The sequence below is a fragment of the Lactuca virosa genome, chromosome 2 (assembly GCF_052849685.1).
Source record: "Lactuca virosa cultivar CGN04683 chromosome 2, Lactuca_virosa_CGN04683_v6, whole genome shotgun sequence".
Taxonomy (NCBI): domain Eukaryota; kingdom Viridiplantae; phylum Streptophyta; class Magnoliopsida; order Asterales; family Asteraceae; genus Lactuca; species Lactuca virosa.
The window spans coordinates 228137424-228163349 of record NC_136427.1 but is presented as its reverse complement, the minus strand read 5'-3'; the positions used below and the strand labels follow the sequence as shown (position 1 = coordinate 228163349).

Sequence of the window (25926 nt, the reverse complement as noted above, 5' to 3'; positions counted from 1 at the left end):
TTCAGCAGCATCAAGCAAATAGGTAAGATCATTAAGGGTCATGACATGGTCTGTCATATAGTAGTCCTAAAGGAACTCACTATGTGACTTAGAAAGTGATTGAAGAACCTAATCAACAACCAACTTCCTTTAGACCTTGACACCCAACTCTCCCGGCTTGTCAATATGTGACTTTATCTCCAAGATGTGAGCACACATAGACTTTGCTTGCCAATAGGGCTTGAGTGACCTTGAACTTTTCAAAAAACTTGTGGGTTAGGGAGAATAATTGGAGGAGGTGGAGGAAGTGAAGTATGATTTCCATGAGCCAACCACGGGACATCATCTTCATTAGGAAAGCTTGTTCCATAAGATTTGGGAAGATCATAGTTGTCTGAACAAGACATGTACAATGGGAGATATTCAAGTTAGTTGATTTAAGTCCTTAATATAACACCCAATATGAAATATTAAGGCTAGGACCCAACACAATACTTTTATAACTTGGAAGAGGGATGACGTAATCCAAGCTATACAATATTTGAAGGTAGGCGAATGACGATTCACCAATTTCCACCATGAAAAATGAAATAATTTATTAGGTTTTAATTGGATTTGAAACTCCTAGATCTTTTGAGATTCATTGAACTTTTCAGTGGCATGTTTCAATCTCGATTGTGCCATCTCAAGTTTTGTGACTAGGATGCCGAGGATCACAAAACAAGGTGTGAATAACCATGAAAATATACTTGGTACCCTTAATATTTATCAATTAATCGATGTGCCGGTTAACCGCGCGCGCTCCACCGATCCTATGATAAACATTAAGTTACCCTTTGCCTACCTTGTTAAATCCAAGTTAGCATACCGGTTAACCACACGCGCTCCACTAACGACTTAAGCAAGGTGCAAAGTGTAATTTCATGGGTTAGCACCAAATTCACATTTTCCTAAAGTAACTAAGATTGGGAATTTATAAAAGGTTTAGTTACTTTATATTTATCATTATACTTATAATGAAGGGAGAATTATAGTCCTTGTCCTACCCGTTCAGCTAACGACCCTCCACCAGTCAAGGAAGCAGTGGGTGAGAGTGGACACCCATTAAGCTGCCATTTTATAGGCAACAACCTTATACCCCCCTTATAGATCGGCTTCGTGAATGAGGCCTACTAACGGTAAGACTGACTTTGATCTTATACACACACACACACACACACACATATATATATATATATATATATATATATATATATATATATATATATATATATATATATATATATATTATTAACTTATAATGCTATAAAGTATAAGGGTTGAATTTTAACTTTTAAAATTCTAAGGGTTTAACTTGGAATTAAAGTATTCATGAGAGGAAACTTTACAAATTCCAAAACTTGAGGGCAAGTTTTGAACTATTCAAAAACTTTTGGATTTTCATAACTTATGAGTTTAATTAAGGTTTTAAAACCTTTAATGAAGAGACTCTTGAACATCCATAACCTGAGGACAAGTTATGGAGTTCATAAAACAAAAAGACTCTTCAACTTTGTAACCTTTGCATTTTAATGAATCTTTAAAAGAAATGACTTTTGGTAATCCATAACTTGAGGACAAATTATGGAATCCATTAAAATACATTTAGATCAAGAATTAACTAACAACCAATTTGCAAATAATTCCTATGATCTACCAAAACTCATAAGTGTATGAACAATCATATCAACAACTTCAAGAATTACATAAAACTTGAAATTTTGATAATAACCTTGAAATTGGTTTACCATAATCATTACCACATCAAAAAACAGGTTTTATGAGTCCAAAATAGTTTAAGGTAATGATTCTAGACCAATTCCATCCTTAAAACACGAAAATCTGCCAACTGGAAGACAAACTCGTCGAGTTCCCTAAGGAACTCGTCGAGCTCATGCTTTAACTCATGAACTCGTCGAGTTTTTAGCCAGAACTCGTCGAGTTTTCAGTCTGGGCAGATTCTTGATTTTGAAAAATAAGTTGCATCAAGTATAAATGAAAACAAGCCTAGGCTCTAATACCACTGAAGGGTTTTGAGCATTCTAACACTCTTATGGTGTACATGCAACCCTATAAACCTTGGATCTATGTTTTCTCTATTATACATGCAAATATTAAATATTCCAAGGTTTCATCCTAACTAGCATAATAAGAAGTAACTATACTACAAGAATCTAGTAGAATGACATACCTTTTGATGGAGCTTGAAGTCTTGAACCTTTAAGAGCCTAGTGTCTCAAGTGTTGCACCTCAAATGGTTCATACAAAACCAAGAACCCTTGGAATAACTAGAGAATAAGGATACTTAGGTTCACACTCATGAAATTGGTTTGCCCTCTTTGTGTACACACACTAGTGTCTAGCACTCAACAACCATTTAATGAACCATAACTCTCTTTATATAGTGTGGAGGATTAGGGTTACATTCATGTAAACCTTAATACCCATGACCTTTCATTTCCATAGGATCCATGGGTTAAACACTCCATGGACTATCCATGAAAGCTTAATCCAACCTAAATGAACTTGGTCGACCACACACACATATATATATATATATATATATATATATATATATATATATATATATATATATATATATAGAGTCCATATTTAATTAGTTCCTTTTGATCACTAAATTAATTCTAAATTAATTCTTGATCAATACTAATTAAATAATATGATTTCATATTAATATATTAGAACTTATAATATATTAATATAAATCATAAGTATCCTTTTTCTCATTTTGTCTATCCAATTGTCCCGATGCCATGCAACCCAAATGGACCATGCCAAGTCGGGTCAAGTACATACCAATTATAGTTATGGACTTAGACACTAATCCAAAAATATGATCATCAAGGTGTGAGCTTTTTACCTCAAAAATCTTGCAAATGAGAAGCTAACCCTGGATCTTCAAGCTCAAGCCACTCCTCTAAGTGTTCGTCTTCTTCTTCTCCTCCACAAGCCACCAACAAACACTCTTTTAAGCTCAAAACTCACCAAATCACTCTAGGGTTTCAATTTCAGGGCAAGGGGAGGTGGAGGCTGGTCTAAAATGTCCAAGAGATGAGTTTATGTCGTTTAAATAAGGCACAAATCCCAAAAAATTAGGGTTTGTCCCAGCCTTGCGTACGCCATGCATACTCCACGTACGATCCCTGTAACACTCTAAATTTTCAAACAAAATTTTCATTTTTAAAATCACATAAAACTCCAAATCACATTTCTCAAAAACCACAATGTATAAGTTATCAATACACAAGACAACAATTGTTTGATAATATCCCAGAATCCTCAAAAACATAAACTCCAACTCGTGTGTACAATCAAGCCGGCGCCTTCCCACGATCCTGAGAAGTACCTGAAACACATATCACACAGCACTGTAAGCACGAAGCTTAGTGAGTTCCCCAAAATACCACATACACAAATAATAAGCCTCTCATGGCTATAGCTCGGCATGGACCCTCCGGTCATGCGTCTCGATGAGGACCCTCCGGTCTCACGGCTCAGTGTGGACCCTCCGGTCATGTGTTTCAGTGAAGACCCTCCGGTCTTTACAGCTCGGGTCGGACCGTCCAGTCCTGTATCTCAGTGAAGAACCTCCGATCTCACAACTCAGTTTGGACCCTCCGGTCCTACTCAGTAAGGCACATAATAATATAGCATATATCATAAAGACAAGATGCATAATATCACATAACTTAATATAAGCACATAGGACCTTGCGGTCGATAACTCAAATAAGACCCTCTGATCACACAGTATTACCACTCAGGTAAGTATAGTGAGAAGACTCATCTCGTAAGCAAAGCAAGTAGATCTCACACTCAACGATCGGTCTCGACTCCACCTACATATCATAATCATCTCTAATTAACACTTTGTAATAAACACTCTAAAGCCATTAAGCTAACCCCTTTACTAACTCTTGGAAAGGGTGAAAATACCATTTTACCCCTCCATGGTCTCCAAATACATCACTTGACCAAACCCTAAAAGTCAACGGAAGTCAACACTCGAGTCAATAGTCCATGTTGACCCAACTCGTCGAGTGCACATATGCGACTCATCGAGTTCCTCCTGTTCTCAGAAAAATCGGGAAAACTCCAACTCAACTCGCCGAGTTGTCTCATCAACTCGCCGAGTTGTAGCGCGTCCAGTCTATCGGGGAAAACCCTAACCGACTCGTCGAGTTGGCTCATGCACTCGTCGAGTCCCTCTAGTTAAATTCTCATTCAAACGATTCCAACCAGAAATAATTTCCCAAACTCTAGATTTAGCCTCCCAAGGTTGAACTACCACGTAAAGTTGCAAGCTTTACGTCCATGCATGGCACCTAGGGCTCAAAATGCTAAAATAAATCTCTATAGAAGGTTAAATGCTTGGAACTTGGCCAATAGCTTAATAAAGCTTGGATCTTTATGCTCAAGGGACCTCATACAGTCCAAATCTGAAGTTTCAACTTCATGGCATGCTTAAACAACCCAAAGGCTCAAAAAGAATGCTAAGAATGGTCATAACTTCCTAGTAAAGAGATCTAACAACTAAATGATCAAGGTTGCTACAACAGTACAGATGTTGGATCCAAGGCCTCCTTCTTGTTCTAAGCCTCTTGTTCCTCAAGCTCCTTCAAAGATTCCACCAAGATACACTCTCTTAGCCTTTCTTTCTCTCTCACACACACACACACACATGGCACTAGCTCATTTAGGGATTCTCTCAGGGTGTCAAGATGTTAAGGGAGGCAGAAATGAAGGCTTAAGGTCCTTTAAATAGGGTACAAACCCTGAAAATTAGGGTTTTCACACTCAGCACCTACTCGTCGAGTTGGGGTCCTCCAACTCGTCGAGTTGGGGTCCTCCAACTCGTCAAGTAGACTCTAAAAATCACGTGGGCATCTCCATCTCTACTCGGCGAGTTGGGGCCTCCAACTCGTCGAGTTGCCCTAACAAAAATGAATATAATATAATTAATATTATACCTGGAAGTCGAGATGTTACACCCCGGGTACATGGGTGGAATCCGCAACCATCAGAAGGCTAGTACGTTAAGTGTACTCATAGAGTACGCCCTACGTACTAGCAAGGGACCAAATTGATAACAATTAGCATTAAGGACTAAAAGAGTAACTTACCCAAAACTTGAATGTTACATTTTAGGGTTTGGATCCTATTTAAATACCTTTATGGCCTTAAACCCTTACTTACATGTAGCCTCCATATCGAAACCCTAATCCCTGTGTATGATTTTTGAAGCTTTAAAGTGAAATTTTGATGTTCTTGGTGGTGAAGGAAGACCTTTGGAGTTGTGGTGTTGCTCTCAAGCTTTTGGATCCAGATTCTTCTCATCTTTATGCATCTCCTGGAGGCATAAAGTTAATACCTTGGAGCTTTCTTTGCTAGATATTGTTTAAGCTTAGATTTATGATCTTTTTGTCCCGAAACCTTGATATTCATGAGTATGGAATACTCCAGAACTTTTAAGTTGTCATTTCAGACGTTTTAGGGTGTATAGTGTCATAGAAATGCAAGCTCGGTCCTTGATATTCATCCATGCAAGAGTTATGGAAGTTTAAATAATGATATAAGTTAGGGTTTTGGTTTTTAGCTTCTATTTGCCATGAAAAGGCATAAAAGTTGCGACTTTATGACTTTAGACGTTTATTAGGTTTAGTTCCGAAGTTTGAACGTTAAGTCTTAAGATATTAGGATGTTATTAGTGAAATTGGACGTCTGAAGGATTCGTCGGGCGTAACTGTGAGTACGTTGGGCGTACTGGGTTGCTGCCCTGTAATCCTTCCAAGTAGAGGTTATACGTTGGGCGTAAAAAGTAGTACGATGGGCATACTACCAGAAAACCCACTTGGGCCATTTTTGGGCCTTGGGTTGTTAGGGATTTTGGACCTTGTATTTTTGGGTCATGCGTGGAAAGGGAAAAATGGTCTTTTGCCCTTGGTAGAATAAACATGGTTTGAACCATTAATATGGGTTAAAGCCTGATTTTTAATTAGGTCTATCTTTGGGTTTTGATTAGAGTGAGGAGTCGTGATAACAGCAGCTCGAGTGTGTGATTTAGTTATCTTCAGTTAGAGGTGAGTCTTCTCAATGTGCTTGTGGGTTTAAGGCACCAATGCCAGCCCACTATGTTGTTATGCAGAATGCTAATTATTATGTGACTCTTACATGCTTGTATAATTTGGGTTGAAATAGACCCCATGGTTGGGCCCTAGGGCTAGGCCCGTGAGTATATGATGGGTTGGAAGAACCCTAGGATTGGGCCCCAATGCTAGGCCCATATTTATGTATTGGGTTGGAACACGCCCCAGGGATAGGCTCAAGTGTATGTTGGCATGTGGTACTTTTGAGAAACTCACTAAGCCTTGTGCTTACAGTTTATCTCTTCGGTTTCAGGTACTTTCGGTACAAAAGGGAAGGGCCCGGTGTGATGGCGCAACATCCTCCCCTCATGATTTCCGTATTTTATGATCTCTCTTACTCAAATATTTTGTGATAATTTGTATTTTAGATGATTTAGAGACATGTGATGTCTGGATTGATGACTTTAAAAATGAAATATTTACTTATATTTTTTAGGTCGTTACCAGTTCGTATCAGAGTCTTGGTTTGAAGGATTCAGGCACACTCTCGGGTGTATCAGAACTCAAACCAAGGAAATGATAATATTTCCAAAAGAAAATTTTAAATTATAAAAAGATTTCTACTAAGAAAAGATAGGATGCGATGCGTGCAATCAGCCGAGCTCAAGTAAGTGATTTCCAAAATACCCATGCCTATGTGTTATGATTAATATGTCTGGAATATAAATTACATGCTAGATTAGAGATAAGGATACCTTCAGGAATCACATGATAGGATTGCCTGATTTGTGTGATGCCTTATATTCTAGGGGATTTGGATGTTATGTATCGCTTGGAATTCATATCGGCTCAATCAATTGCTAAGTGTATGCTTGAAAAGTTATATACGATTAGCATCATATAGCCCTAGAATGATCGATTTAGCCTTATTTCATGTTCCTTTTCTGGTTGTGGACTTAGGGTAGAATCATTATTTGACAGTCTATGTGATCCCATTTTGTGTATAACTTGCATGCATAAGGCAACCGACAGTCTAGATAATGCCTTAGTAGATTTGGTATGCTGTATAGCATATGTTTGGTATATGGATTTAGTGTGGTGACTTGGAGGAATCAGGACATGTCTTGAGGAGGGTATAGGTAGGTGTGGAAGGTAGTATTAGGCCTGCACTACTAGAAGCACAGGATCTATACTCTAGACAAGGATGAAGCTGAAGACTCTAAGGAGACCTATATTGTGGGAGTTCCCTTGAGTTTTATGCTGATGTTTATATGTTTAAATTTCAGTTTAAGTATGGTGGTGATCACTCGAGGAGGAGGTTCTGGCTCTGCTTCTGGTTCTGGTTCTGGCTCAGACACACAACCGATTGATGAGAAGCTATATGAGTTTATTGTGGCCGAGGTCACTCGCGGTATCATGGATGCTACTCCTGTGATGTTTGGTACCATCAAGGAGGGGATTATGGAGCTTATGGATAAGCATATCAAGGCCTTTCGAGTCGAGATTGTTGCAGGTCATTTAGGAGCGCGAACTCCGTCTTTTCGGGAGTTCAAGGCTTGTGGAACCCCATAGTTCTTTGGGGCTAAGGACCCCATCGCTAGCCGACACTGGATCGCTAACATGGAGAATGCTCAGCAGATGAGTTTTTTCCCGGGAGGGGGAATATGTAGGTTTTGCATCCTGCCTGCTGAGGGATCGAGCACGTGACTGGTGGTATGAGGTCCGCCGAGCTATGGGGACTGCGGTGGTGGTAGCCATGACATGGGAGGATTTTGTTGTGAGGTTCCAGAGGGAGTTTTCACCGATGATCAAGGTGCAGCAGATTGCGAGGGATTTTTAGTACCTTCACCAAACTACTGAGATTGTGGCGGAGATCACCGCCAAGTTTCGGGAGAGGGCTCTTTTGGTTTTGCAGTATGTTGTGGATGAGGAGATAAAGAAGACGAGATATCATGACATGTTAAGAGATGACATCAGGGAGTTCGTGAGCTTTTCGGGGTGTGAGATCCTGAATGATATGATTGAGAGGGCCCGCGAGCGGGAGATTGAGTTGGAGCTTCGGATGAAGCGCAAGACAAAGCAGGTGCAATCTGTCGTTGGCCAGGCTAAGAGGCCCAAGACCTTTGAGTCGCATTCTAGGGGCCAAAAGGACCGGGGTCGCTGCGACAAGCTACACGGTGGGCCATGTCGAGCAGTGGGTGCAGGTTGTTTCAGATGTGGTCAGACAGGTCATATGGGTAGGGACTCCCCCCCCCCCCCCCCGAGTGCTCTGATTTTCTTTCATTTTCATGAGGGGTAGTGGCGACGCCTTCACCAGCCACCTTGAGGATTATCGATGGCCTCCAGGGCAAGGCAGAGACACCTATGGTGAAGAGCAGGGCATTTCAACTGACTACCAATGAGGCTCAAGCAGCACCGGATGTGGTTACCGGTATGTAATTTTATTATATATTTATTGATTTCTTTATCTATGCTTATATTGTATTTGATAATGTATATGGACTTTCTTACTTAATGGTATGACTGTTCATGTTCTGTTTGATTCGGGTGCTACCTGATCCTTTGTATCTCTTGCACTTAGCAAGAAGTTTAGTGATGCTCCTAGGATTTTGGATTATTTGTTGGAGGTCGAGATTACTGATGATCGTTCTGTGAGTGCTTTGAGGGATCATCGTGGGTGTGTCTTAAACCTGTTCAGCGAGAGGTACTCTATTGACTTGGTTCTGATTCCTCTACGAGGGTCGAAGGTTATTATCGGGATGGACTGGTTGGGCCCCAATGGGACAATTATTGACTGTGAGCGACAACTAGTGAGAGGTCGAACCACAAGTGGGGGAGAACTGGTTATTCCTGGCGAGGGATCTTCGCACGAGCCTACTCTATATTCAGTTGCGAGGGCCAGAAGATATCTTCAGTAGGGTTGTTCTGGGTTTCTGGCTTACGTGGCGAATAGTCGGGTTGAAGGAACAATGACGTTGAGTGAGGTTCCCATTGTTTGGGATTTCCCCGATTTGTTTCTTGAGGATTTGCCAGGAGTGCCTCTCGAGAGGCAGGTCGAGTTCCAAATTGATATGGTTCTTGGTGTGGCCCCAATAGCCAAGGCACCATATCACTTGGCACCACCAGAGATGCAGGAGTTGTCTACGCATCTTCAGGAGCTGCTAGACAAGGGATTTATTCGGCCGAGTAGCTCACCTTGGGGAGCACCGATCCTATTCGTGAAGAAGAAGGACAGTTCACACAGGATATATATTAACTATCGGGAGTTGAATAAGCTAACGGTAAAGAATCGTTATCCACTTCCGAGGATCGACGACTTATTTGACCAGCTTCAGGGTGCATCTTGGTTTTCCAAGATTGATCTATGATTAGGTTACCATCAGATGAGGGTCAGAGATGAGGACGTGCAGAATACATCCTTCAGAATTCGTTACGGTCATTATGAGTTCATGGAGATGTCATTTGGGCTCACTAATGCACCAGTAACATTCATGGATCTCATGAACCGGGTATACAGACTGATATTGGATCGGTCGGTGATCGTATTTATTGATGACATTTTGGTCTACTCCAAGACCAAGGAGCAGCACGAAGATCATTTGCGGGAGGTATTGGAGAGCCTGAGAAAGGAAAAGTTGTATGCCAAGTTCTCCAAATGCAAGTTATGGTTGTGTGAGGTGCATTTCTTGGGGCACATCGTCAACCAGAAGGGTATATTGGTTAATCTGGCCCAGATCGAGGCCATGATGCGATGAGAGGTTCTGAGAACCCCATCCGATATTTGGAGCTTCTTAGGTCTCCTAGGGTATTATCAGCGATTTATCCAGGATTTCTCCAAGATTGTTGTGCCATTGACCCATTTTACGAAGAAGAGTGTTACTTTTCGGTGGGGGTCGATCAGCAGTTGGCTTTTGAGACCCTGAGGCAGAGATTGTACGAGGCCCCGATTCTCACGCATCTGGAGGGTATGAATGATTTTGTGGTTTATTGTGATGCCTCTATATTGGGTTTGGGAGTTGTTCTTATGCAGAGGGGTCATGTGTTTGTTTACTCCTTGAGGCAATTGAAGCCTCATGAGGCGAATTACCCTACGCATGATTTGGAGTTGGGGGCTGTGGTTTTTTTCCTAAAGATTTGGAGGCACTATCTTTATGGGGTTAGGTATACTTTCTACACTGACCACAAGAGTTTGAGGTACCCGATGGATCAGCGGAATTTGAATATGAAGCAACAGAGATGGTTGGATGTGATAAAGGATTATCACTGAGAGATCCTGGACCACCCTAGGAAGGCCAATGTGGTGGCCGATGCTCTGATTCGTAAGGCTATGAGTACCCCTATTGGGGATATATGTTTGAGGATGGTTATCATTTCTCCTTTGTTAGATTTGATCAAAAAGGCTCAGGTAGAGGGATTGAAAAAGGAGAATTGGAAGGAAGAGTGGATCAGGGGGAAAATTACTTTATTTGTCAGAGATATTCAGGGATTGTTTACTCTGTATTGTAGATTTTAGGTTCCGAATATTGGTGGGGTGAAGCATACAGTTCTAGAAGAGGCCCATACGTCTAAGTTTTCGATCCATCCGGGGGCCACGAAGATGTATAGGGATCTGAAGCTGAGTTATTGGTGACCTCAAGGCCGAACATCAGAGACCTCATGGCAAGATGCAGTCGTTACCCATTCCCATGTGGAACTGGGAAGAGATTACCATGAATTTTATCACGAAGCTGCCAAGGATGGCACGTGGAGTTGATTCTATCTTGGTGATTGTTGATACATTGACCAAGAGCTCGCATTTCATTCTGATTGCCGAGAGTATATCTGCTGAGAAGCTAGCTGAAATTTACATTCGATAGGTGGTGGTTCGGCACGAGGTGCCAGTTTTGGTGGTTTCGGATCGAGATGTTCGCTTCACCTCCAGGTTTTGGAGGAAGTTTCGTGAGGAGTTGGGTACTCAGATGCATTTCAGTACAACATACCACCCCAAGACCGATGAATGGAGTGAACTGACGATTCAGACACTCTAAGATATGCTCCGAGCGTATGTGTTAGATTTTGGAGGGAGTTGGGATACTTACCTTCCAATGGCCAAGTTCTCTTACAACAATAGTTATCACGCTAGTATCGACCGACCACCTTTTGAGATTTTGTATGGGGGAGGTGCATCACTCCTGTTTTCTGGGGCGAGGTCGGGCATCGGGTAATGGGGAGTACTGAGGTGGTGCTTAAGACTATTGGGTTGATCCAACTGGTGCGCGCCAGGTTTTGAGTCGCGTAAAGTCGTCAGAAGAGTTATGCAGACCGGTGATGTTCAGACCTCGAGTTTCAGGTGAGGGACTTGATGCTTCCGAAGGTGTCACCTTGGAAAAGTGTCATCCGGTTTCGAAAGCAGGGCAAGTTGGGGCCCTGATTTATTGGTCTCTTCAAGATCACCGCCCGGGTGGGCGAGGTTTCATATCGGCTGGATTTGCCTGATGAGCTCAGTCAGATCCACAACACATTACATGTCTCTCAGTTGCGGAAGTGTGTAGCCGAAGATTTAGCGGTGATTCATTTGGATGATAATCAGGTCGATGAGCAACTGAGCTATGTTGAGAGGGCGGTTGTGATTCTTGATAAGAAGACCAATGCTCTATGCAAGAAAGTGGTGAACCTGGAGAAGGTGCAATGGAAACACTAGAAAGGCTCTGAGTGGACGTGGGAGTTAGAGGATGAGATGAGGGAGCACTGCCCAGACTTGTTTGCAGCAGTGGACTTCGAGGAAGAAGTGTAATTCAAATGGGGGAGATTTGTAACGCCAGTGTTTCAGGTATTTTCTTTTTTAGCTTGATCCTTTAAAAGATTGCAAAGTTCGTCCCTATGTTGGGCGTACGAGATAAGTACGTCGGACGTAGGTCTTTATGATGGACGGGGGTTTCCCCACGTACATTGGGCGTACGCATATGTACGCTGGGCGTACTCATGCAGGGGGAAATCCTAATTTTTAGGGTTTGGACCCTATTTAAAGACCTTTATGGCCTTAAACCCTTTATTACCTTCAGCCTTCATCTCTCTTAGCCTCCATCTCGAAACCCTAATCCTTGTGTGCGACTTTTGAAGCTTTAAAGTGACATTTTGGTGTTGTTGGTGGTGAAGGAAGACCTTTGGAGTTGTGGTGTTTCTCTCAAGCTCTTAGATCCAGATTCTTCTCATATTTGTGCATCTCCTGGAGGTATAAAGTTCATACCTTGGAGCTTTCTTTGCTAGATCTTGTTTAAGCTTAGATTTATGCTCTTTTTGTCCCAAAACATTGATCTTTGTGAGTATGGAATACTCCAGAGCTTTTAAGTTGTCCTTTCAGATGTTTTAGGGCGTATAGTGTCATAAAAATGCAAGCTTGGTCCTAGATATTTATCCATGCAAGAGTTATGGAAGTTTAAATGTTGATATAAGTTAGGGTTTTGGTTTTTAGCTTCCTTTTTCCATGAAAAGGCATAAAGGTTGCGACTTTATGACTTTAGACGTTTATTAGGTTTAGTTCTGAAGTTTGAACGTTAAGTCTTAAGGTATTAAGACCTTATTAGTGAAATTAGACGTATGAAGGGTATGCCGGGCATAATCCTGAGTATGCTAGGCGTACTGGGTTGCTGCCCCGTAATCCTTCCAAGTAGAAGTTTTATGTTGGGTGTAAAAAGTAGTACGCTAGGCGTACTACCAGAAAACCCACTTGAGCCATATTTGGGCCTTGGGTTGTTATCGATTTTGGACCTTGTATTTTTGGGTCATGCTTGGAAAGGGCAAAATGGTCTTTTACCCTTTGTAGAATAAATATTGTTTGACACATTAATTATGGGTTAAACCCTGATTTTTAATTATGGTTGTCTTTGGGTTTTGATTAGAGTGAGGAGTTGTGATAGCAGCAGCTCGAGTGTGTGATTCAGTTATCTTCAGTTAGAGGTGAGTCTTATCACTATGCTTGTGGGTCGAAGGCACCAATGTCGGCCCACTATTTTGTTATGCAGAATGCTGATTATTATGTGACTCTTACATGTTTTTATAATTTGGGTTAAAATAGACCCTATGGCTAGGCCCTAGAGTATATGATGGGTTGGAAGAACCCTAGGGTTGGGCCCAAATTCTATGCATATATTTGTGTAATGGGTTGGAACACGCCGCAGGGCTAGGCCTAGTTGTATGTTCGGCATGTGGTACTTTTGGGAAACTCACTAAGCCTTGTGCTTACAGTTTATTTCTTTGGTTTCAGGTACTTCTGGTACAAAAGGGAAGGACCCGGCGTGATGGCACAACATCCTCTCCTCATGATTTCCGCATTTTATGATCTCTCTTACTCTGATATTTTGTGATTGTTTGTATTTTGGATGATTTCGGGACGTGATGTTTGGATTGATGAATTTAAAATGAAATTTTTACTTTTAAATTTTGGGTTGTTACAGGTAGTTAAATTCCTTGAAAAATATCATGAAATATGATTTTAGCTCTACCGTGGCACGATGGCTAGGGTGTTGTGGCGTGGTGGTTGAAGCGGTGCTCTGGGTGAGATATTGACGTAAGTCGAGGGCAACGTAATTTGCACCACGACATGGTATTAGGGGGTACCGTGGCGTGGTGGTGAAAGTATGATGCTATTATGGATTGACACCGCGATACTATTTGGAGAGACCGTGGAGTCACTTGAAGGCACCACGACGCGGTAAGGGGCTTGCCGCGGTGCAGTTTTAAGATAAGATTAATGATCTGTTAGGGTTCATTCCGAACCAAAACACCCCAAACCTTTAGAGAGAGAAACAATAGCGATTTTGAAGTAGGGAGAAGATCAAGTGACGACTTAGAGTGAAGATTTCAAGGTTTAGTCTCTATTATCTCCTAAGGCAGCCTCTTCCTCTTAAACCAATATTTTAGAGCTTTAATGGTGATTTGTATTTATGAGTTGGATATGAAAGATTACTCTTAGATAACATGTTACTAATGTCTAACAAAGTGTTTAGAAGCTTAATACAAGGTTTTTATGAAGATTCCATGGTTGAACCCATGTGTTGATTGTTAGGGTTTCCAACCCTAGTTTTGGGAAAATCTTGAAATGATATATTTGTGTTATGAAATTAATAGATTGAGTGTAGAGAAGCTAAATTTGAGTAGTTTAGAAAGTTTATTGACAAAATATTTTCAAGGAAAATGTTCTACCCAGAGTATGAGTTTTTGGCTAGAATTGTTATCAAGCTCTTAATGGTTTAAGACATGTTTGAAAGGGCCTAATATGGTAGGAGGAGTTGGAATTCTCCAAAGGAAGGTTTGAAGAATTTTGGAAGTAGGTTGATATTCTCTTCAAAAGAGGTGAGTTATAGTTTTCATTAGAGTATGATTATGTGAGATAGATTTGATGTTAAAGTATGCATGTTTGAATATGTGATAGTGGTTTATGTCCTTGTTAGAAAGTAATATGTTTGGATGAAATGTTGTTATACTTATGATTTGCTCAAATGAGATTATATGTGTGAAATGTTAGTTTATATTAATATGTGGACATATATATTATTGAGTAAGAGATAAGAATGAGAAAGAGATGTTAGCTAAACTAAAGAATCTGTGAGGGATCATTTGGATTCGTGAGGGTTCCAAAGAAAGATGATTATCTAGATGTTGCATGGAAATGGTAGAGATGCCAGAGTCCAGTTAACTGTATATCGGTAAGAGGAATGATGTACGGCCACTCATGTGACTAGTTAGATATGCGAAGTAAGTGGGACAAAAAATTCTTCTATGTATATTATGTTATTTTATAGCTCACCAAACGTGTTGTATGATATATGTTGTTTCCAAGTATTACATGTTCAGTTAGCAAGCCTTAGAGAGAGTGGACTTAGAAGCATAAAAAACATGGACTGGATTTTTGTTTTATGCTTGTATTCTTGTTGCTTTAATTATGGTTATGATATGATTGGTACGCCCGTACATGTTTTCTGGAAATACTTTTGAAGATTTTTGAAACTCTGGTTTTGTGGTTAATGTAAAATACTTTGATATTTTCCAAAAAATTTATGTTAAAACGTTATGAAAAATGTGGGTCGTTACAAAAAACTTATTCTTTTGCGGTTAATTCTTTTCATGCCTCGTGTTTCACTCCTTGCTTCTACCTTTCCTTGGACTTTAAATCCACCATACATAGGATGTAAAAACTCAATCGGAACTCGGGTGCTACACCCCAACTCATTTTCCTATATATTTTTGGGTTATACTGTTCTTGCAACCACATTCATTGTTAATAAACTTTCATCATTGTGCTATAACTTCAATATATGTCATGAGTATATTTGCATATCTACTATATCGTACACTCATATCCAAATCATTATATGCTTATGATTTCCATCAATCCTCCACAGAGCCAAATAGAACGTAGTTCCCTCAAATGTGTTGTTTTTGGTTATTTATTCCAGTAAAATTGTTATTTTCTATATAATCTCAAACTATGGTGATTATTAGCATAAATGTCAAATTCCATGAAAATGAACTTTTACTTCATTGATCTTTTGATTCTACCCTTCTATATCCAACCAAGGTCTTAGATATGGCATTTTCTTCAAAATGATTTTACTCTTAACCATAAGACACTCTTTCTGCCACCTCTCTGAGTCTCTTTTATGTTTTTGAATTATTTTTATTTTTATGAGAATGTTGCAGTCCATAACTTAATTTGATATAAGAAAGTGGAATCACAAGATTGATGAAGTAGAAGTTTATTCACATATAAAATGAATGATAATTGTCAATTTGATAGGCTTAACAGACAAAAGAGATGATTTAGTATTAGAGACCAAAATTGAAATGAAACAGTAAAACCAAAATGAAAAACAATTTTTGGACCAAAACCATTGTTAGTCTTATAGACCAATATCAAAATGACACAGTAAAATAGGGACAAAAAATGGAAAACATTTTTTTGGACAAAAACCTAAAAATCAAATAAGCGTGTTGACAAAAAAATGTAGCTTACTCAAGAAAGAAAGATTAATATATTTATAAGATACCAAAATTAAGAAATGACGTACTATACTTATACTTTTTGCAAATTAGCTCGTGTTAATTTGCAATATGGAAATCGAACTGGGTCAAAAAGATTACAACAAACGCCTCAAATTAGAAATATATAACGTTTAGTTTCACGAATGTGGCAATATTTATTTTTATAGTTATTAACTATTCCTTACCTTTGTAAAATAGTAAATATCAGTTTCATTTAATTTGTTGTAATAAAAATGTATTTTAGAAACTTATCAATCATCAGATATAATAGGTCTTACAAGGACAAAAGAAAGGGTTCGCCATTTAAACGATATGTAAAAACACCAAAGTGCATCACATATATTTTCTAGTCTAACTCCTAATTGAAACCCCAAGACTTTAACATTAGACCTATCATATGAGAAACCAATGTCAGGTTAATCAATGATCATATACATTTGCATTAAACATTATGATTCTTATATTCAAAACATTTCATCTTTTTAATTATTTGAAGTGAGATACCTAGGGCCCGATATATGAGCAATCTTGCGCATGGTGGTGTTGATGTGATAGATGGCATTCTCTGCAGTCTGCAAGGGTCAAAGGAGCAGGCCAAATACACCGTGGGCAGCATTGATGGTTAACCCCACGGCTCTGTCCCTTTTTGCATTTACTTAGTTTTTATCAATGAGTTTTTTCTTGTATTAATTACTTAGTGTATGATAAAAAAAAATCAACAAATACAAGAAAATTATAGTTGAAAGGATAGGCTAAAAGTGTCTCAAACTTGGTTTAAAAGGGGTTAAATATATAATTTTACTTTACCTCTTGTTAAATAAATCTTGCTGCTTATAATAAGAAATCGGGTGTCTAATAATTGTTGGACTCATCAATAGCTTGATAGAAAAACTATTTTCTTTTTTAGCTATGAAAAACTTATTTTCCTATTGTTTGAGGCTTTTTACTTAAGTTTATTTATTTATTTATTTATTTATTGATGAGTTTGCCAAAAAAGTAATATATTTTTCGATTTGTACGCATTTGGTCACTGAGTTTTTTTTCGTCTATATTTACCCCTTCAACTTGTTAAAATGTACACATTAAGTCCTTATGACGGGCTACTCCAGGTTAGCCGGTGAAAATGACTTAATATGGTAATATATTTCTCACTTTGTACACATTTAGTCCTTAATATTTTTGTACACATTTAGTCATTAATATATTTTTTTTGTTGCAAAAATGTCATTTTGTTTTTGTACTCATTTAGTACTTACGAATGATTTCTTTAGGTTTTTTTTCACTATATTTTTTTTAGCACAAATACAAATATATATTAAACTACTCCTAAATTATTCCACATATGTCCACAGTGGGACTTGAACCCTCGACCTCAAGGAGGGAGGACAACATTATTAATGAGGTGTTTGGGGCTTTTGATGTTTATGTCCATTACGATCTAGACTACTTAGTTGGTTAGGTCATGTGTTCTGAACGTCATAACTTCTTCATACGATCTCAAATTTTAACGATCTTTATATTCATGTGTTCGTATTTTAGTCTACTATAACTTTCGTTTAGATTACTGTCGTTAAAAAGTAATATATTTTTACTTATGATCTTTATATCCATAATTTTTTTATAAATGCATGTATGAATGTTTTTTTTATATAATCGTAAGTAAAAATATATTACATTTTAGTGGGAGTAATCTTAACAAAAGTTGTAGTAGACTCAAAAAAAGAATATGTGGATATAAAGATTGTTAAAATCTAATATCTTATGAAGAAGTTACGACGTTCATAACACAAGACCTAAGCCAAACAACAAGACCTACGTAACCAAGCAGTCGAGATCGCGATGGATATAAGCATCAACAGCCCTAAACACATCATCAATGATTGTCCCACATAAGATGCCGTGAGAAAAAAAAACCTAAAGAAATCATTCATAAGTACTGAATGTGTACAAAATGACTGAATGTGTACAAAATGAGAAATATATTACCCTATTAAGTTATTTTTCCCGGCTAACCTGGAGTAACTGGTTATAATGACTGAATGTGTACGGTTTAACAAGTTGAAGGGGTAAATGTGGACCAAAAAAAACCCAATGACCAAATGTGTACAAATCAAAAAATATATTACCCTTTTAAGTCATTATTCCTAAAAATAAAAAAGAAGAGCTTTTTCAAATAAAGTTTTTTCACAAAGACTTGTGAATTTATGAGATTTTGGAGAAAGCTTTTCTAATTATTTTGGTGGATCTCATGGCTTTAAACCAATAAAATGGTGTGTGTATATATATATATATATATATATATATATATATATATATATATATATATATATATATATATATATATATATATATATATATATATATATATATATAGAGAGAGAGAGAGAGAGAGAGAGACTATGTGTATGTGTTATGTTAGTGGGAGAACCAAATGATTTGCAGGAACCGTGAACTTTTAATACGCTCATCATTTTTTAAAACGAAAACCACCGTTAGTCTACAAATATTACGTCTAAGCCATATCAAGGTTAAAAAAAAGATTTGACAATTTTTTTTTGAAATTTGCATATATGCATATTTGAATGTTCATATATATGCATGTATCCACATTTAGTGTCTTTTTTCAAAAAATTTCAAAACCAACATAACAATAAAACTATAATAACAACATTTAAGAGAATCGCCACTTGAAAACTTCAAAAAAAACACTGAAAACATCTATGTGCATATATGCACATTTAGATGTGCATATATGGACATTTTCAAAAAAAAATATTTTGTCAAATCTTTTTTTGGAGCGTGGATCTCTCTTAAGATGCAGCAATAGGAATCCAATGGCGTTATTGGTTTTGAAAAATGATGAACGGATTAGGAGATTTCGGATTCTTACAAATATTTTGGTTCTCAAAAGAGCTTATATATATATATATATATATATATATATATATATATATATATATATATATATATATATATATATATATATATATATATATATATATATTATTGAACCTGTTGTATATTGAAAGATTGCATATTCAAAAATACATATTTTAAAATAAATCAATTTTAGACAAAAGCATATGATCCTAAGAAACCAAAAATGAATTTTGTCGTGGGATGCAGTGAACCCTTGACTTATTAGTCCTCTGTTGCTTTCCATTCTCTAAATTGTCCCACCCAAATCATGATAACTCAACATTCAATGATATTGTTCATGCCTTTAATGCATAATGGCTGCACCCCCACATCAACACTCAACTTTCACATTGTACCACCGGCAACTTCAAAATCAAAAACTACTTTTTATCAATCAGTAAATGAACCTCCTCCCAAAGTCTTTTTTCTTTCTATCTCATGCCATAGCACGTGGGTCTAGGGTTTTTTTTTTTTTTTTTTTCCTTTTTATATTAAATGTTCAATCCGCAGAACAACATTACATAAGAAAATGATTTGTGGACAACAGATTTTAATAATACACAAAAATCATGCAGAACAACATTACATAAAGGAAAATGATTTGTTTATTCCTAATTTAAAGTTAGTAATTGTAAAATCATTTAATTTCCATGATTTCCTGAAATCACATTACTAGTTAGCTAGTAACAAAAAGTTTGTAGCTCAGTTGTATCAGTGTAACAGAAGAAAATGGGTCCCTGCCATTGGTTGAGGGTTCATGTCTTGCTGGAAACATAAGAAGTAATTAGGAAATATAATAGAGAGTGTGTTTGTCGTTTTAAAAAAACATGACAGGTTAGTCATTTATTATGAGTAAAATTCTGTCGATTATAACTTTTGAAAATTTAGCAGTACGTGTCAAAATTATATTGATTCACCTTTTGTAAAGGGTTCACTGTAAAGAGTGCATTTTGAAATCAAAAAGAATTCTCTATTTATGAAACCCTAAACACTCTTTGTTTTACTCATATAATATGCAGGAAAATAAGAAAAAAAAAAAGGACAGTAATTAAAGAGGATCCAAAAGTTTTCACATTTGAAAAAGTAGATACAAAGTGAATAAAAATCACAAATGTTGAGTTCATACCTTTTCTAAGAAACAGCAAACTAGATGGCAATTGATTGTAATCTTTTAGTGTAGTAATAGCTACAGTTACAGGCTATAAAGAAGTGGTCCAATATTTCATTTTCCTTGATTACACAGGCTTTTGCTTTCAAGTTTTTTCCTTTCATGGGAGTTCTTCCTTGTGAATAGGAGAGACCTAATTTGTTTACCTTATTTGGAGAACCCCTATCCTCTCACTAGACTTGCCATCTTTTTCAGATTGTCTGCCCATTTTCTCTCATTTCTCTTTCTCACCCTTTTCACTCTGCCATATCTCTCTGCAAAAACAATTCAACCCAAGTTACTACAACTAACTCTGAACATTTTTCCAGTTAACCCTACCAATAAAAAACCCATGGGTAATCGATGTAACAGTTGACATTAGGTGATGACAAGTTATATCACAAAGAATTTAACATATTCTTTTGTGTCAACCTTTTTAAGATCATATATATTTCACTTGTAACAATCTAGGCAATGTATGGACACTACAAAGCTGCAATCTTTAGGGACATTTCTCAAACGTTTGGAAAGACATTGAAGGTGGTCAACATGAATGCTAAGTTGGGTTATGATAAGAGAAAAAGGGTAAACTAAAAGCAGAAGGATGTAGTAAATACAATGATAAAAGTGTCTTTAGAAAAGCACATGCATGGTTGCCTGAGAATGCACACACACTGGCATGAGTTCTGAATGGAAACAATCAATCCACATACAAACACGACTGACATCCTCACATGGTTTAGCTAAAACCCTTTCTTGTTCTTTTACCCCTCATCTGAATGAGATATATGGTAAGAAAGTTTTTTTTTTTTTTTCCTTTTTGTTTTGTTTTAACTATTTCATTGGTTAATTAAAGTTTCTTAATTTATAGTGTCAATAAGAATTGGAATCAGTGTCTTTCGACTTCATCATCATCATCAAGCATGGAAGTTCCAAGGCATATTAATTAATTGAACTACAATTTGTCATAATCTTGAACACATTATTCAAGGAACTGCATTAATCCAAAATCATCATTTAAATAAAAGTAAAACAAAAGCAACTTAACGCCATGTAAAATAGAAAATTGCAGTGGTTTAATTTACAACCTGGTTGCACGATCAGAAGCTGCAAACCAAACAGTGACTTCATCATTTTCCAACCAGACTGCTTATTTCCAAAAGAAAATATACATTTTAGGTATGATATGAGTGAAATGTGAAAATAAAGTGAAAAAGTTGCACGCACGAATGGTGGATGATGCAAGCAAAGTCACTGAGGCAATCTATCAAACACCTTCAGCTCACGATGAGTGCATGCGCATAAAGTACCTTGTGATTATGGCATTGACATTATTAGAATACGCTGATAAATTATAGGATATTATCGTATCTGGGGTTTGCAAAAATGTTCGAAATACTCGAGTTCACTGTATACGGATATGACAACGACGAGCTAGTCCAAGAGTCTTATTAAATACTAAGACTCTACAATAAATTCAACAAGCGCCCATGGCCTAATGGATAAGGCGTCTGACTTCTAATCAGGCGATTGTGGGTTCGAGTCCCACTGGGCGTGTTATAATTTTTGGATTCTGGTCGTTTTTATTTATTTGGATAAGAAGCCATCTCGTTGACCAACAATGGGTCAAACCCCCTCCTCGTGTCTAGATTTTCCATAGAGCTTAACATTCGATCTACAGTTAAATAAAACAAACCCGAAAACTCAAAACCCTAATAATAATAATAATAATAATAATAAAACAAGACCCATAAACATTATTTACAAAATAATACAGAAAATTTAAAAAAAATACAACAAATACAGTTGCTTGAAACACAATAATAATAATAATAATATTTCAAACAGTTGAATTTTGTCATGTTAGTTAAAATATTATACGAACCAAAAAAAAAAAAAAAAAAAAAAAAAAAAAAAAAAGAAGGTAAAAGCATGGTTCAATACCTTAAAACAATTATAATACAGCGACAAAAACGATAACTAAATCTTTATGTAAGTATTATATTTTTAATCATTTTTTACTCAATTTATCTTTCATACCTCAATTATAGAATTAGGCTCGAGGGTGCGATCATATTTCACTTTTTTTTTTGTCATCTTAAAATAATCATATTTCATTTTATCTCATTATTTTTTTAAATAAAATTATTATAATTTAAAAAACTATAATTTAATAAATAAATACAACCAATTAAATAGATGGTTACTAATCATAAAATTAATAAAAATCATGATATTTCATTACTTCGAAAAAAAATAAAGTACATAACTAAAAAAACCAAGATTTAAAAAAAATGTAACTAAAACAAACTACACGATCAAGTCTAGCCAATGTATTTGTTTCTTAATCTCCTCCTTCATCATTAAGCCCATTTTTGGTAGTGACGAATCCAATGTCAAAGTAAAGGGGTATTCCAAACCGATGAATTCGGTTTTTTGGTTTTCCAAACTCGTTTTCGGGTTTAAACCTAAAACTCATTCGAAAGTTTAAATTGTTGAGAAGTGAGAAACTTATGTTGCTTATATAATAGATGTATAGGAGCTATGTTTCATGTTATGACCGATGTGAGACAATTTTAGAATTTTTAAAAACAAGTTGAAAAACTGATAAAAAAAAATAATATACACTCGTGTAATGGTCAAGATTCGAAATAAGGACTTCAAAGTTAAAAGTTCAATGTTTTACCACTTGAATAACTCAGTACTTGTGCTTAATTTTCACAACATCCTAATATAATATGTATAATTTGTATAAAGCTATATAAAAGGAGCTGCAAAAATAAAAGAAAATAAATGTTTGAAAGAAGATTTGAACTTGCAATCTCCAAAAACACTCCCTAATGCCTTAACCATCCGAACCAACTACAACTTGTATTATTATCTCGTTAAACATATTAATATGATGTATATATACACTACATAAAACGAATTTTTTCTAAAAAAATTACAATACTGGAATTTTTTTGAGGAGCATCCCGGGATACCCCGGCATCTATAATGGATCCGCCCCTGTTTAGAGGACGTCTCCTAAAAGATGGTCGGTATTTTTCATAAAAAAAATTCATATCATTATAGTCATACTTTATTCATAAAATCATCATAGTCATACTTCATTTATAAAACCATCATAGACATAACATGGACATCTATTTGGTAGTTACTCACCTCAATATAATCCACGCTATCCTCCTTCATTATCAAAGTATGTAGAAGTTTATAACACACCCATTCTCTTCTAGAATGATGGGGTGAATCAAGTGTCACCTAATAGCATCAAGAAGTATGTCAAAACTGTATTATGTGATCCATTAATCCTAAATATGTAATTGTATTGTTTAATCATCTTCCTTATGTCATAACTTAAACGTGGGTGAAAACATGGACTAATTTGGAGGTCAGGTACAAAAGTTATGATTATTACAAGTTTTACAGCCAGGTTGTAACGTACCGATTTTCAACCCAAAATTTTCATTTTTATCTATTAAAATATATCAGAGTGTGATTACATTGTGCGGAAATATATAACGAATATGCATGTATACATTCGAACCTTCCCCTTCACATGAGTACCTGAAAAATATTTATAAACAACTGGGTAAGCACTAGGCTTAGTGAGTTTCCCAAAATATCATATACTACAATACATGTACATGCATACATATAATGGCTCACGATCTGCCAATAAAGTGTGTATCTTGGATTACACGGGCATTTAGGCTCCCGATCTCTTTAACTGTTCCACCATCATCCCCTAACTAAATCTACATGGGTCTATAGGTTCTCGACCTCTTTAACCGTTCCACCATCAACCCCTACCTAATTCTAATATCACAACAATTACACATATAGAGACCGCACTTTAGATTCTACTCATACATGCACATTTATACTTTCTGCCCTACCAGTTCGCACATAAGCACATAGAGATTTTACTACCATCTCTACTCTACTCGTGACCTATCCTAACATACATGGATATATATTGTACTACATGGTATAATGAGATAACTCACTTGGACAATTACTCTGACGATTGATAGATATCCTGTAACGTCCCTTTTTCACAACCAAAAATTTCCATTTTTATTAAGGTAAAACTTTCCAATTATAAATCCATTTTAAGAAAACCATTTATTCCAAATTACATTTATCGAAAAATCAAAGTAATATAAAATAATGTGGAATCCTCAATGTTGCTAATGCATGTGTAGAGTCCCGCCTTCGCCTTCTCACGATCACCGATAGAACCTGAAACATAAATAACTGGGTAAGCACAAATCTTAGTGAGTTTCCCCCAAAATACCTCATACCACAAACGTACTAGCATGCATAACGAGCCCTCAATCATCAGATTGGAATACCCAGAACCAATCAGTCATCGGACTAGAAAGTCATACCACAACGAAAGTCAACTATTAGCAGTCCCCTCACGACGTGACCATTAATGGCTCACGTCGTGAGCTACTACAGGACAAAATAGTCGGGTCTCTTAATCGTCACAACATGACAGGTATATCCTCACGTCGTGAGATCAGTTTGGATGCCACTTTGATCCAAAAAACTTTTTAATCCATTAATCCACTAATCCATCTTTTCTAGGAGGCTTCCTAACACTCCAAGGATCATAAAAATCGATGCTTTAAGGTCTTGTATGTCCAATACAAGACTTGAGCTCAAACTAGGGAATTTATGAAGAAAAGGAGATCAAATCTCAAGCATGAACTCAAACATCATCCAAACTTCAGATCCATAACATATAATCACTAAGAGACCCTAAGGACCCATAAAGTTGCTGACTTTATGGAGTCCTAACACTCTAACTCTTAAATCCAAGGATAGACATGCATAAAACCTTAGATCTATAAACAAGGAAACAAAAAGCTTGGATCTTGGTTACTCACAATGGTCCAGAGGTATTGCTAGAGGTTGCAAATGGAACTCCTAAGTTGAATCTATGCTTCAATGGTGATCTCTTCTTCTTCAAGCCTCCAAAACTCCACCAAAAGCTCAAGAATCACAAGATGAGGCTAAGGTTAGGGTTTTTATGTGCTTAGGGATGAAGGAGGTTATTTAGAAACCCTAAAATGAAGTTTATGGGGTTTAAATACGAAGGAAACCCTAAAATGAACTGCTCCGCATATCGTCACCCCTCTATGGTCACATCGTGTAACAATTGGTAAAAATAGGAACGATCGTACAACGCTATGTCTTGATTATTAAGCAGTATGAGTATTTTATCAAAAGTGGTTGAAGGAATTTATCCTGCTTTACTTAGATAATTTATTGTGAAATATACAAACAAGTATCTAATGATAAATTTCGTTACGACGTATGACTACGAACCATCACCGGTTTGTGAAAATTAGCATATAACGTCGTTGGAACGCAACAAACTTAATTTCTGTATCAACATGTCTCCAGTCGATGAGTAAGTTAAAATATATATAGAACTTGTGCTTAATAGTTGTGGAGGATCTAAATTTGACAAATATACGAACCAAAGTGACAAAACGTGTTTAACGATATGGTTAACCGGTTAAATGTCACGAAATTATACCTTGGTCAATAAATTTTATATTTAAATAAATAAAAATATAAAATGAATTATTATAAGGTATAATTAGAATGTATTTAAGTGTTTTTGAATAAAAAGAATAAAGCATAAACATTAAAGTTCAAATACACAAAAACTACATTGTTATTTTATACTAAGTAT

General features: G+C 36.7%; 1 non-coding gene across 1 annotated transcript; it reads left to right on the top strand.

Annotated features, from left to right (window-relative positions):
* The first annotated feature begins 21694 nt into the window (after positions 1-21694).
* TRNAR-UCU (transfer RNA arginine (anticodon UCU)) lies at positions 21695-21767 on the top strand. Its single transcript has one exon. It is a non-coding gene; the product is annotated as a tRNA-Arg (tRNA).
* Positions 21768-25926: the final 4159 nt, after the last annotated feature.